Below are 14,642 nucleotides of genomic sequence, written 5' to 3' on the forward strand. Positions count from 1 at the left end.
TCCGGGTGCTCCGGTTTCCCCCACAGTCCAAACACATGCGCTAGGGAATTGATCAACTAAATTGCCGTAGTGTGAGTGTGTGAATGTGAGAGTGTATGGGTGTTTCCCAGTACTGGGTTGCAGCTGGAAGGGCATCCACTGTGTAAAACATATGCTGGAATAGTTGCGGTTCATTCCATTGTGGCGACCCCTGATAAATAAAGAGACTAAGCCAAAAAGAAAATGAATGAATGCATGAATTCTATTGTTGGTCAAAAGTCTATGTGAAGGATGCTACTACTGCATGTATTACTTCAAGTTACTTTACGTTCAGTAACTTAGTTGCATGGTTGTGAATGCAGTCTTCAACATATTTACAGCCTACAAAGATCATGTTTGTCATATTAGTGTTTTTATAATGTTAAGGTAAATCACCGTTATTTTCATGGTGCTTTTTACAGTACAGATTGCTTTAAGCAATAAGCTGATCCAATTCAAATGTAAATGAAAATATCAGGTATCAGTTTTAATACTGCAGTTCAATACTGCAGTAATACTGCAATACTGCAGCTCTGTAGAGAATGGGGGTGTCTGTCCAGCTCTGTTAAACCATCATGTAATGGTGTCAGTGACGTGTGATCAATAATATAGTTTAATAAGTGTCTCAAACAATGTCATTCATCATTTAGTGTAATAAGTTGTGTAATAATGTCTATTTCAGACATGAAGTTTTGATAAAGTCTTTCAGACTGCAGAGTGAAAACAGTGGTCAGGACGCTCCGTACAGTGAATCTGCCTCTCCATCTTTTAGTCTCCCACATCCCTAATGATTCGTCTTTTTTGTGACACAGAGGCACAGGACAATTTTGGGCCCCCACCAGATATAAAATGATGCGTATAAAGTTGGAAGCTTAAATGAACTATGTATCAGACAACACATTAATATTTAGATCTTGAAGTTATAAAAAATACATTTAATTATACGTGTAACCCATAACCCCCTATATGAGCATATAAGTAACTAATATATCTTTATAAGTAGTGCTGTACCTTTATATAAAAACCTAGCTCTGTACTGTTTTGTAATGCTAAGGCCTGACAGATCCCTTTTTGTGAGTTTATTTTTGTAAGTTGTTTCTTTGTACTTATTTGAAAGTCACCTAGATAAAAGTGTCTGCTAAATACCTACATTTTAATATACTATAGTAATTGTCTTACAGTGTTTTGGCATTAAAGTTAACTAATAATGATAATTATTATTACTATTATTATTATTATAACAATAATAATTTTAAAAAGCTTTCTCTTGTTGTAACTGATGCATTACAGTGTTAATTTAAGTTAAACAGTAGTTGTACGGTTAACATTAGATTCAATGAACAAGTAATGCTTTAAACACTGGAGAGTATCATGAAGCAAGCTCTTCAATTAGGCTGTAAGTGTGTGCGCTGCGCTGCCCATCCCCCACTGCGCGCTTAATTGAAGGCCACGCCCCCCTCCCCCACAGTACCTGCAGCTCAGAGGCTGAGGTCATTAGTTCAGTGAATGGATCAATTCTTGAGTGAGAAAATGGAACGATTCCATCTGCATTTACTTTTCCTAAAAGTACAGCTCCACAGATGAAGTATCAGTCATTGTAATGTTAAAGTTAATACAGTGCTTCATGATTGTTCTTGAGTGTACAGAAGAATATGATGCTGGTGCCTGGTACAGTGTTTAGCTTCAAACACTCCAGACTTTTTCTTATTGTATAGACAGTTTTCATAACTTTCCTCGTTCATTTCTCCATGCGCTCGCAGAGGTGGTGTAGAGATGGTTAATATTAGATTCAATTAACAAATAATGCTTTAAACACTGGAGAGTATCATGAAGCAAGCTCTTCAATTAGGCTGTAAGTGTGTGCGCTGCGCTGCCCATCCCCCACTGAGCGCTTAATTGAAGGCCACGCCCACCCCTCCCCCACAGTACCTGCAGCTCAGAGGCTGAGGTCATTAGTTCACAAAATGGATCTGGAACGATTGAGGAGAGAATGGAGCGACTGCGGGCACACCACAACAAATGTGAAGCGTCTGCATTAAAGGTAAGACTTTTTAAATTAATTTCTCCATGTTAATTGTTTATAACTCACGGTTTTCGCGCCGGTTCAGCGGTTGTGTAGGTAAAATCTGATGTTTTTAATGGCTCGGCCTCTCATTAACTCATCTGGCACCACGTTTAGTAATATTGGCTTAGAATTCAGTCAAGACTTGATCAGTATGACTCTATAACATATTTTATATTCATATTTCATTTTGAATGGGTATTTCTTGTGGTAATTTTAATGTTAGTTAATGTAGCAGTAGGCCAATATGTTTATTGCTAAATTAACATCAAGTAAAGATATATATTATATATATATATATATATATATATATATATATATATATATATATATATATATATATATAGATATATATATATATATATATATATATATATCTTAGTGTTTGGTGTGTCTAATTTGGGTGCTTGGCCTGTGTTTTGGGCCTGACATTAGTAAGTTCAGAGGGGGGGGGGGGGGGGGGGGGGAGGCTGCGGGGTCGCCTCTGGAACTCCAGAGCAGTGTGTGTAGTTCAGGGAGGGGGAGAATATCACTATACACCTGCATATGCCATATTACACTGCTTTATCTTTAAACTCATGAGCTTTTTCATGTAGATTACTAATGCTGAAATGTTATAAAATGCTGTAATACATGTAATACTTCAGTAGTATATATATATATATATATATATATATATATATATATATATATATATATATATATTATATATATATATACACACACACTTTATATTCTTTATGTAATACTTTTTAATCTTCTCTTTGGTGAACAGGCAGTGGAAGAAGAAGTCAGCAAAGGTATGTACCTTTACACAATCAGTGTAAGTTTCCAGTATTCTTTACTAATTAAAGTAATATAATAGGATTCATTTAATAATCAAGTAATTAATTGGAAGAGGCCATTTTTAAAATAAATGAAAAAGTGATAACATGATACAAATAAACTTGAATATCTAAAATAATAAGAATGAGGGAACAGTTCATTATCAGAACCAGTGTAATAAAACTCCTTTATTTAATATATAAATGAATAAATATTTAAATGCTGAAATGAATTCATGTACAAAATATGTAAATAAATGCATAAAAAATAATTACATGCTGAAGATAATATAAAATTAAATAAAGTTTATAATATTAAAATTATGTAATACTAAAATAAATAAAACTGTCAATATGCAGATTTATTTATTTATGTATGGCTGTGTCCTTATGTAAATGAGGTCAGCGCAGGATTGGTTAAACGGGATCATTATGTAGTGCCGTTGACACTCTTCTGATAAATATAGTATTTTTTTAGTACCACTGCTAATAATTGCATTTACTAGCAAAGGAAATAGATAACGCTCCGAGCGAGGCACACCTCCGCCTGGATCACATGCCCCAGTAGTGAGTAGGCATGGGACGATAACCGCTTTCAAGGTATACCGCAGTTTTGAAATGTCAGGGTTTTAAAACCGTTAGAATGTTCTGTTATACCGTTCCTCAGGTATCCTGTAAGTTTATTTTATTATTTTAAGTGTTTTTTCCACTATTTTATTGAGTATATTGAGTTATATGAGAACAGGAGCCTCCACATCAAAAGCTACTGGTCAGCCCACAATTCAGGAAACATCTGAAAACAAATCCCTTATAAACCAACATCCAGTGGCTTTACTCTATATCCAGAGAGAGAAGATATCCACAGATGCCTTTTCAAACTGTAAATAAATCTGTGTTTCTGAAACTAACGAAGACAGCAGAAGTCAACAAGTTATTTTAATATCAGCCTGACATGTTTACTGTGTCAAAATATTTTAAATGTTAAAATAAAATATCCGTGTTCAGAGGGGGAACAGTAGTTGTTTTTTACCCAGATGTTTAAACAGAACATATTTTAGAGCAATAATCACATACCGTGATATTTTCATCCAAGGTTATCCACCCGTCAGAATCTTACACCTGCCCATGCCCCAGTAGTACGGTGGATGCCCCATGTTCGTTCACTTTCTGAGCACATGCACATCCATATCATCACTGACTGACCTAAATCATCTATTACACTATCCAAGTCAACAGAAGGGTAGTTTAAACAATTACACTGTTTTCTTTGCTAGTAAATGCTAGTTATTAGCAGTGGTACTACAAAATGATCAGAAGAGTATCTACAGTAGTACAGTCATAATCATCCTGTTTAACCAATCCTGTGCAGAGAGCGGTTATGGGACCGCCCAGCTCATTTACATATGGGCACAGAAATTGCATGCATAAATGTAGAAATGCATAAATTACAAAAATGAAAGAAATAGATGTTGCGTAATGACACTTATTTATTGTGAGAATTATTTATTTTGATATTTTATGTCTGTATTTATTCATGACACTCTGTGAAAAGATGCCTAAAGTCATTTTTCTGTGATTCACTGTTCTGGTTAATCAATCATTCTAGTCTAATTGTAATAATCATTCTACACAATGTACAAATAATCTGTGAATGTATAACCTTGATCTCTTTAGTATTGACTGAGTTCAGCCATCTCAAAGATTTGCTTGGTTTCAGACTCATGGTCTCAAATTTTGGTTTCAAAATCATCTTTTAAGAAACTCCAATTTAAAGAAATCTTTTACAGGTGAAAGTCCTCCATCCACCTCGGCCTCACAGAGACAAAGAGGAGGAGGAAGAGCAGAGAGAAAAGGAGAGTCAGATGAAGGTATGATCTGAATTTGACACACTCATCTTAGTTAATGGTTTGTGCTGATGTTTGTATTGTGGTAGATCTGAGATGGGCACACAGTTTCTTTTTCACTCAGCAAGCAGTAATGACTCTGACAACATGAATTTAATCAACAGTACAACTCAAGATTTTACAGAGATGCTTTCACTTCAGCAGTGCACACACACCTAATTATTCTCACATTCATTATGGGCAGTGCGTTTAAAGATGAAAAGCCTCTAAACTAATTTAACTATTTCTGTTTCCATTAATGAAAATAATAGATGAAACATTACTAAACATGTTTACTGTCACAACACTCCCTGAAGCAGTGTTCATGACAGTAAAGCTCTCTCTACTTGAGGATCCCTTACAGGTGCTGATGTTGGTCTGTTGCACTGATGGAGTGAGTCCGCCCAAACAGCCCTCACCTCAGATCAAGAGGAAGAGGAGAGCGGTGTATGACTTCTCCCCTCAGATATCATCAGACCACTGCAGTGACGACCAGGCTTCAGAGGTTGAAGGTGAGCCAGTGTTTCTCTTAATTAGGCACGATTAGCTTTTTTAGGCATGATAAGGAGATCCAGACCCTGTTGCCGCTTCAAATTTGTGCTGAAGATGTGGGTCCAAAGCAGTAAACTTAAGAAATCTTATGATGTCGTCATCATCTGTAAGACAGATATTATTACAAACAACAAAGATATCAAACAATATTATTAGTTTCTTTTACTTTCCTGCATAAAAAAATCTCACTCCATGAGAGCAGAGCAAGTGTTTTGATAAAGAAGAGATTACATATTAAAAACAAATGTGGCAAATAAGCTTAGGGAAGTTTTCAATGTTATAGTCAGTCATGTTAATAATAGCAAAGTTCTCATGTAAATCTTAGCTGGTAGCTGATTTTTAACTTGAGCACTGAGATTTGCTTGAAATGTAAAGTGCTTAATAAAAGAGTATTATTATTAATGATATTCTGAATGCATAATCATGCAAACCCAGATTTTTTTGCATGATGGGCCTGTGAATAGTAAATTAACCTGCTGCTGCATCTCCAATATGATGAACAATAAGAATATGTAAGAAATGTGAACGTTTTGACAAGATGATTGACAGGACATGTTACTAAGCAACAGAACATTTGATTACTGAGGAACGTAGTACACAGGTGTCAAATCCAGTTCCCGGAGGGCTGCAGCTCTGCACAGTTTAGCTTTAGCCCTAATGAAACACACATGATCAAACTAATTGAGTCCTTCAGGCTTGTTTGAAACCTACAGGTACTGTAAGTGTGTTGAAGCAGGGCTGGAACTAAACTGTGCAGAGCAGCTGAGTTTGACACCTGTGTATACAGTAGTATGTCCCAAAGCTTGCGTACTCTTCTGTTGCACACTTAAGTATGGACTTTTTCACAAAAAGAGTACTTTTTTATTCTTTCAATACAAAACTAAAAAGTCCATTAAAATAAATAAATAAAATAGAATAAAGTCAAAAATATATATATATATATATAAATGAAAAAGAGGGGACAATCATAAAGTTGAATTATCTGAATATATTCAGTTGTTGAATGTGTTGTCAAAGCAGTTTTGATGAAATCCATCAAAGGTTGCCATACAGTTTGGACATGGTGTTGAGATTTTGGTTCCAAGAAGGGTATCCTCTTCAGTTGAATGACTTGACACAATTAACCTATCCATACTTTGAAACATGTCTGAAGATTTCCAATTTTAACGTTTTTTTCTTTTTTTTTTTCAAAAGTAAGTCCCATCAAAGGGAACGTTGCTGGGGCTTTGGAAGAGAGTCTGTTGTCTCAGAGTATCCAAGACAATAATCTTGCTTAACCTCCTTTTGAAAAACCTTTGAAAAAAAATCTAACATATCAGTCCAGAAATTAAACAATTTAGGCAAGGCAAGTTTATTTCTATAGCACATTTCATACACAGAATTCAAAGTGCTTTACATAAACAAGAAAAAAGAGACAAGTATTAGAACATAAAACAAAAATAAAAGTGATTAAAACAGATAAAAAAGATTAAAATGTGTTATAAAAGAATGAAAAAGAAAAGAAAGACACAATAGTGTGATCTGTGGGACGTCCAGTGCTCATTCAGTAAAGGCACAGCTAAACAGATGTGTTTTCAGTCTTGATTTGAACGTGCCTAATGTTGGAGCACATCTGATCTGAGTTTCTAGTTTGTTTGATCCTAAAGAGCTGAGTGATCTGTTAGGTTTGTATTCAATGAGCATATCTGTAATGTATTGAGGCCATTTAGTGATTTATAGACCAGTAATAATACTTTAAAATCTATTCTGAATGTAACTGGGAGCCAGTGTAAAGACCTGAGGACAGCTGTGATGTGCTCTCATTTTTTTGGTTCTGGTCAGAATTCTGGCCACAGCGTTCTGGATGAGCTGCAACTGTCTGACTGTGTTTATGGGAAGGCCAGTGAGGAGGCCATTACAGTAATCCACTCTGCTGCTGATAAAAGCATGAACAAGTTTCTCTAAGTCTTCACTGGAAACAAAGCATCTAATTCTTGAAATGTTTTGGAGATGATAGTATGCTGACAAATTCAAAACGTGTGATAAAATACTCTCTTCAAATGTGCATCTATTACAAACGGAAAACAGAATCAAGGGTTTTGCTTAGTTTAGTTATGGAATAGAACAGTCTGTGAATTGCTTTAAACCGTTTTAACAAGTGCAATTATTGACCAGTCTTGACTCCATTCGAGACATTCATTCCAAATGTGATCAGGCACTTTATCAAATTCTTTAGAGGTCATATTTTTAGGATGAAGCATGAGTAGCTGAATTAGGGCGCAGCATCAGTGATTTTGATTGCTGTTATTGATTGTGTTGTTGGTCTGTTTGTTACAGTGAATCTGCTTTATGTCAGTTTCTACAAAGCACTAGAGAAGTGCTGCTGAGCAGGATCTGTGTTTGGAAGCGAGTGATCAGATTGATGCTTCTCTTCTTTCTTGGGTCTGTGCAGTGCTACATGTTCCACATGTATGTCGGCGTTCGTGCCGGTGGAGGCATCGGTGATCAGATTGAAGATCCAGCCGGAGACGAGTACGAGATCTACCGCATCATCTTCGACATCACCTTCTTCTTCTTCGTCATCGTCATCTCCTGGCCATCATTCAGGGTGTGTGTCTGTGTGTGTTCGGTGTGTACATAGTGTTGGTGTGCTGCTGGATCTGACATGTGTGTGTGTGTGTGTGTGTGTGTGTGTGTGTGTGTGTGTGTGTGTGTGTGTGTGTGTGTGTGTGTGTGTGGGTGTGTGTGTTTTAGGTCTCATCATTGATGCGTTTGGTGAACTGAGGGACCAGCAAGAGCAGGTGAAAGAGGACATGGAGGTGAGGAAACACAAAACAGGGTGTTGTCAAGTTTGAAAGCAGTTTGGATCGAAACTGCTTCAAAATGTTATAATTGGTTATGAAATAATATAATATATATGAGCAATATGTCGGCGCCAATAGCCTAGAGGTACTGTGCGCCGACATTTAGCACCAACGTGCCCACGGTGACCCGAGTTCGATTCCCGGCTCAAGGTCCTTTGCCTATCCTTCCCCTCTCTCTGCTCCCAATGCTTTCCTGTCTGAAATCTCTACTATATGAGCAATATAATTTCATGTCACCTTCAGCTTTATAATCTTAAAATGTCAGCAAAATCACCTATTTTGTCATCACTTTAGACATTACGCTAGAGAATCATTCAAGCACTAGCTCTAAAGTGCCGTTGATGAATGAGCAACGGTTTCTGTTCTGACGTCAGCTGCAGATGGGAATGAATGGCGGATGAAAGTAGTTCCTAATACAAAAGGGATTTTAGACTCTCTGTGTTTGATTTTCATTTTTATATACATGATTATGCCGTCGAACTGTTGTATAAGTGCAATGTGTTGTATTTCAGCACTGGTGGAGGTGTGCCTTGTGTCGCATTAGTGTCCCAACTGTGTAGCTACTTGTGTGATATTGAGTTTATACAACAGTTCGATGGCATAATCTTGTATATAAACAAAAAACAAACAAAGAGAGTCTGAAAATTCTTTTTTTTGAGGAACTACTTTCTTCCACCATTCATTCACATCTGCAGATGACGTCAAAACAACAGGAACCATTAATAATTTACCAACGTCAATTTAGAGCTAGTATTTGAATGATTCTCTAGCGTAATATCTATAGTGATGACAAAATAGGTGATTTTGCTGATATTTTATGATTATAAGGCTGAACGTGACATAAAATGCCTTACGTCTACAGAGATATCTCCTTACAGTATTTGAGTCTACAGTATTTCTCTGTTGCAATCGGGATATCACAATAATTAACCCCCAAAAAAGCAGCGCAATCACTACCAGATTACTGTTGTGTTTGCTATCAGGAAAAACGCTAAACACATGCGGGCATTTCTTCTTTCTTTCTGTCAACACAACACACATTCCTAATATTCCTGAGTCCTGAATCTCCTGAATCTCACACTCAATACTCTACAATTATATGGTATAAATACAGCTCAACAACATACAAAAGAGAGAGATCGACTTAGAAAGTGATTATCCTGTTTAATAATGATTTGATCAGCTGTAGTTTGACATTATGCTGGTTTTCTCTTAGGGCTTATTATGCGGACTCTGTCGACATCTTGTGGATGCACATCATCAATCGTCCTTGCTCAAAGATAGTAATGACTGCCGACACACGGTCTCTCTGAAATTCTAAATATTCTAAAATATACAATATGCTTATAAATAAACTGCACAGTTGCAATCTAAACAACTACATTCTCGACTAAAAAAGCCTCAAAAGTACATTATGTTGTCCAACAGCAGCAATATTTGTCAAACTGTAGTGTCTTCTGCTTGTTTGTGTATGTGGGCGGAGAGTAATACACAAAGAGTGAAAGGTGAAGAGGCTGGTCGGTCGAGTGCTGTTACTGGCAGAATATCGCATATATATATATATATATATATATATATATATATATATATATATATATATATATATATATATATATATATATATAATATACAGTTGAATTCTTATTATAGTTGAAGAATTATTAGCCCTCCTTTGAATTTTTTTTTCTTTTTTAAATATTTCCCAAATGATGTTTAACAGAGCAAGGAAATTTTCACAGTATGTCTGATAATATTTTTTCTTCTGGAGAAAGTCTTATTTGTTTTATTTCGGCTAGAATAAAAGCAGTTTTTAATTTTTTAACCATTTTAAGGTCAATATTATTAGCCCCTTTAAGCATTTTTTAGATAGTCTACAGAACAAACCATCATTATACAATAACTTGCCTAATTACCCTAACCTGCCTAGTTAACCTAATTAACCTAGTTAAGCCTTTAAATGTCACTTTAAGCTGTATAGAAGTGTCTTGAAGAATATCTAGTCTAATATTATTTACTGTCATCATGACAAAGAGAAAATAAATCAGTTATTAGAGATGAGTTATTAACACTATTATGATTAGAAATGTGTTGAAAAAATCTTCTCTCCCCTAAACAGAAATTGGGGAAAAAATAAACAGGAGGGCTAATAATTTAGGGGGGCTAATAATTCTGACTTCAACTGTATATATTTGCTTTTGCGTAAAATGAAAACTCTGGAGTCGGTGTGTGTGTGTTTATAGATCTGGCTGTCACCCCTTTGTTTAAACAGTGGGAGAAGACAAAATGCATAGGGATTATCACTTCCTGAGTGAACAATGCATGAAACTAAATAATCTACATTTAAGGTGCAAGTAAATGACATTTAAAAGAGTAAATGGCAGTAATTCAATGTTGGCAACAAATAGCATCTGAATGTGATGAAGCATATATATGTATGTATACTGTATATGCAATTTGCCACTCTTGTAAAGTGCTGGAAAATTATTCAAATACGCCTGGAAAGTGCTTCAATTTGACTATAGAAAAAAACAAGAGCTGTATGAAATCAGAAGCATGCTGGATTAAACACACACGTGTTTTTCCTCCCGCAGACGAAGTGCTTCATCTGTGGAATCGGGAACGATTATTTCGACACGGTTCCTCATGGCTTCGAGACGCACACACTGCAGGAACACAATCTGGCCAACTATCTGTGAGTGATCAGCATTCAATGATTAATCGAAATTAAAGCACAAATATTATTGAGCTAAAATGTAAATAAAATGCTGTAATGGTCATGGTCAGATCTTATTTGTGAAGCACAGCTCTGCGATCAGTAGTAAATCTCCATCTAAATTCCAGAGGGCGCTCTTGTGTGGAAACTTCAAAGTTTTTGTGTGGAAACTTTAAAAACATTGCGTACGGCAGATTTCACGCTCCCGTTTGGATTTACTAACGATGAAATGAACGTGAGAATGTGCGTTGGTCCGCGCCAACTACATGTCTGGCGTACGTGCATTTCTTGTGTGTGTGTATTTATTTCCATTGGCGATTCATGGAGGCAATTGTGTTTAATTGCACACTACAAAGTATCTTTGAGCCATGGAATGGCAGCTGTATGTGACGGGATCATCCACACCTAGCAGGTATATAAGGTTTCCATACCATGCAGTTGAACAGCCAAACATTAAAGTGCAATTTGCAGTGATCGCCGGTTTTCCCAATGTAATCAGAGTGATCAACTGCACGCACATTGCTATAAAGGCGCCATCTGAAGACGAATTTGCATACGTGAATCGGAAACATTTCCAATCTATAAATGTGCAAATAATATGTGATGCTCAAATGCGCTTAACATATACACACACTTATTAATAATTCCTACTTGTCTTCCTCGTGATGAAGAGTAGGCAAAATGTGATATGTAGAGGGGGAAAAAAGGAGTTCATCAGACACTGGATTCAAACTGGGTTCATTATGGATCATGTCAGAGCATGTTGCCATGCGCTTTACTAGCTACGCCACTTACGCTGATGTTTGCTGCTCTCTTTTGTTATTTTGTCTCTGTAAATATAACGTGATGGGTGGGAATCACTCAACTAGCTCATTCCAACGAGGTGTGCTATTTGCTCTTAGCCTAAATAGACACTACAACATTTTACACCTTCACATCGGACCATTAATTTTTAATTCACTGACAGTGCGATCTTCAGACCCTACTGTGTTAACCGCGTCAGCTAAACTCTCCCACTCTACTTTTTTCTTTTGTTATTAATTCCAGAGGACAAACCTGCAATAACAGTTTTTCTCCTGGCTACCTCCGATAGGAGCACCTCAAATTCACATTCTGTGAAGTTTCTCTTCTTGCTTGCTTGCTTTTCCCATTGCTTTTTTGTTTCGTTGTTGCCAAAGTAGAGTCATTACCTTATTTATTAGGGGAGGAGGCAGGGAGGGGTTTTGCGCTCGTGCACGTGCGCTCAGTTTCACGTTAATTCAGATGTACAAAGAGAATATGCGTGGGATTCAGCATACGCAGTTGTTTCATACATCTGAATTTTTTACTGCGTACGCACAAAGTTGTAAAATATGCGGACGCAGTAAAAAATTTAGATGTATGCAACACTGCGTACGCCGAATCCCATGCATATTCTTTTTGTACATCCGAATTAACGTGAAACTGAGCGCACGTGCACGAGCGCAAAACCCTCCCTGCCTCCTCCCCTAATAAATATGGTTTAGTATGTTTTAGTATGAATTCAACGCAAGTCTTTGTACATGAGGCCCCAGTTGTCAGGCAGAACAAGCTAATCTGCACAGAAAAAGTTACGCATACACCTAACAGAGCCTGCAAGAGAGTGAGCCTTCGCCCCTCCCGTCCGTTATTGTTCCTGTAAACGAGCACACTCTGAATGTAGAGTTGTAACATTTTGTTGATAACAAGTACAGAGGAGTTAACTTCTCGGTTATCAGTCACACGAAGACACAGCTGTTACGGAGCAAGGTTAAGCACATAAGGTTATATGAGGATAAACACATCAGCATGAGTTTTAATTAATTAAAAACAGAATTAATGCTAGGATTAGGCTATTACTGCATAGGACAAAGTTAAAATCATCAAAAATTCCTTCATTCAACATGACTAAGGCCCAATCCCAATTCTATTTTTGTACCCATTCCCCTTGGCCCTTACAATCGATGGTTAAGGGGAAGGGCTTCAAAATTTACCCCTAAGAATTGTGACAGCACTACAGCACCAGCACACGTCATCATATGTCATCACGATCTCTTGCTTTATATGAAATCAGACGATGGCGACTGCTGTAGTTATTCCAGTTGTGCTATTTTTTGGTATTTATCTTTAGGAAATCACTGAAGGCATATATCATGTTATCATAACCATCGAATGTGACAATAAGATCGTAACTGTAGTGTGTATTTACAGAGTGGCCATATTCATCTAAATAAACACACATTAACATTATAGCAGACACTGTAAAAGCTCATTCCCAGCCACTAGACATTACTGACAGGGTATTCGAGTGTCATCGAGTGACAGAATGTAGTGGGACTGCTGTACAGGAGTTATTATTAGAGATTATAGATAGCGAATTTAACGGTTTTTATTTTACCATTTTTTTTAAGCATGACGGTAAAACATGAACGCAGTTATGAATATATTAAACATGTGCTTGTTTGTGGTTAAAAATTCGTAATAATGACAAGAAATACTAATTTGTGGATCTCTTTACTTCCGGGTGCAGCTGTGGCTGGTGTATTCTGGGAAATTTTGTTACCCCTTGGTTTCAAGTGTGGTCCTGAAAAATCTTCGTTCGAAGGGGTATCTACCCCTTGCTCTTAACCCTACACCTGCCTTCAAGCTAATAAGAATTGGGACACCCTTAACCCTTGGCAGGAGTGTGCAAAACGAGGTTAAGGGGAAGGGCTAAGGGGTAGAATTGGGATTGGGCCTAATAATCACATGACATGGAATCATCTCCAAAAAATTATTTATTTCAAATACTCGACTGAAGTTATGAGGGGAGTTTGTTGTAAAAATTGTATTAGATGTGGTATTTTCACATGCTTTCAGATGTAGCAGCAATCACTACACATAACCATAGTCTACTGTGAAGCTACGCTAACAGCTGTCATAATTGCAGAATGATAATCTTCGATTTCAATAAATTGTCTGTGATTATGAATATGATTATGAACTTTGCCTGTCCGTGAGGTATGATTCTGTTTAGTAAATGCTGCTCCATCTTAAAGCACATGCTGGAGATTTACTACTGATTACAGAACCGGCTTTACTGAAAAAAAAATGTGCATGAAATACACCTTCGATTAATCAGCCAACTCTACCGCAGAGCCCAACATATTCTGGAGGATTTAATGACTGTGTCCTCAAGGGTTTACCAGTCAGAGACTCAAAGAAAACGAGATACAGATCAATGCAGTGTCCAGATGAGCTCAGTAGACTAAGCTGCCTTTGGCAAGCCAATAAAACTTGGCTGCGCAACAGTGCCTGATTTTAAATCAGAGGAAACTGTGTGTCTTTGCAGATTTTTCTTCATGTATCTCATCAACAAGGATGAAACAGAGCACACAGGCCAGGTAATTCCCATCATCCTCTCTTTATCCTTCTGCTCTTCAATCTGGATGTCTGTGGGTCTTAAAAAGCATTAAAGATGATCAATCAATTTAGAGAAAATTAAGGTGCTTAAAAGTTTGAAACGCTAAATAGGTATTACTGTTTTCATCATTTTTAATTGTACCAATGTCTAGCTGTATGCTGAAGTTTCCTGAATTTAATTTGTGAATATCAGGGTGCTGTGTAGTCGATTAAATCCTGCTAGATTTGACATCATGCTGCTTTGTTTACTGCAGCAACCAAGGCAGTACCGTTATTCCTGCTGTTCTATTGGTGCCCCCTGGTGGATTAGTATTTTTATTCAGTTTATGAAGAATGTGGGCGACGCAG

At 36.9% G+C, this 14,642-nt stretch overlaps 1 protein-coding gene across 1 annotated transcript in view; it reads left to right on the top strand.

Moving 5' to 3' along the window:
- Window positions 1-14,642, top strand: part of LOC130238133 (ryanodine receptor 2-like) — a 274,083-nt gene that overhangs the window by 257,381 nt on the left and 2,060 nt on the right.

The sequence above is a fragment of the Danio aesculapii genome, chromosome 12 (genome assembly GCF_903798145.1).
Source record: "Danio aesculapii chromosome 12, fDanAes4.1, whole genome shotgun sequence".
NCBI lineage: Eukaryota > Metazoa > Chordata > Actinopteri > Cypriniformes > Danionidae > Danio > Danio aesculapii.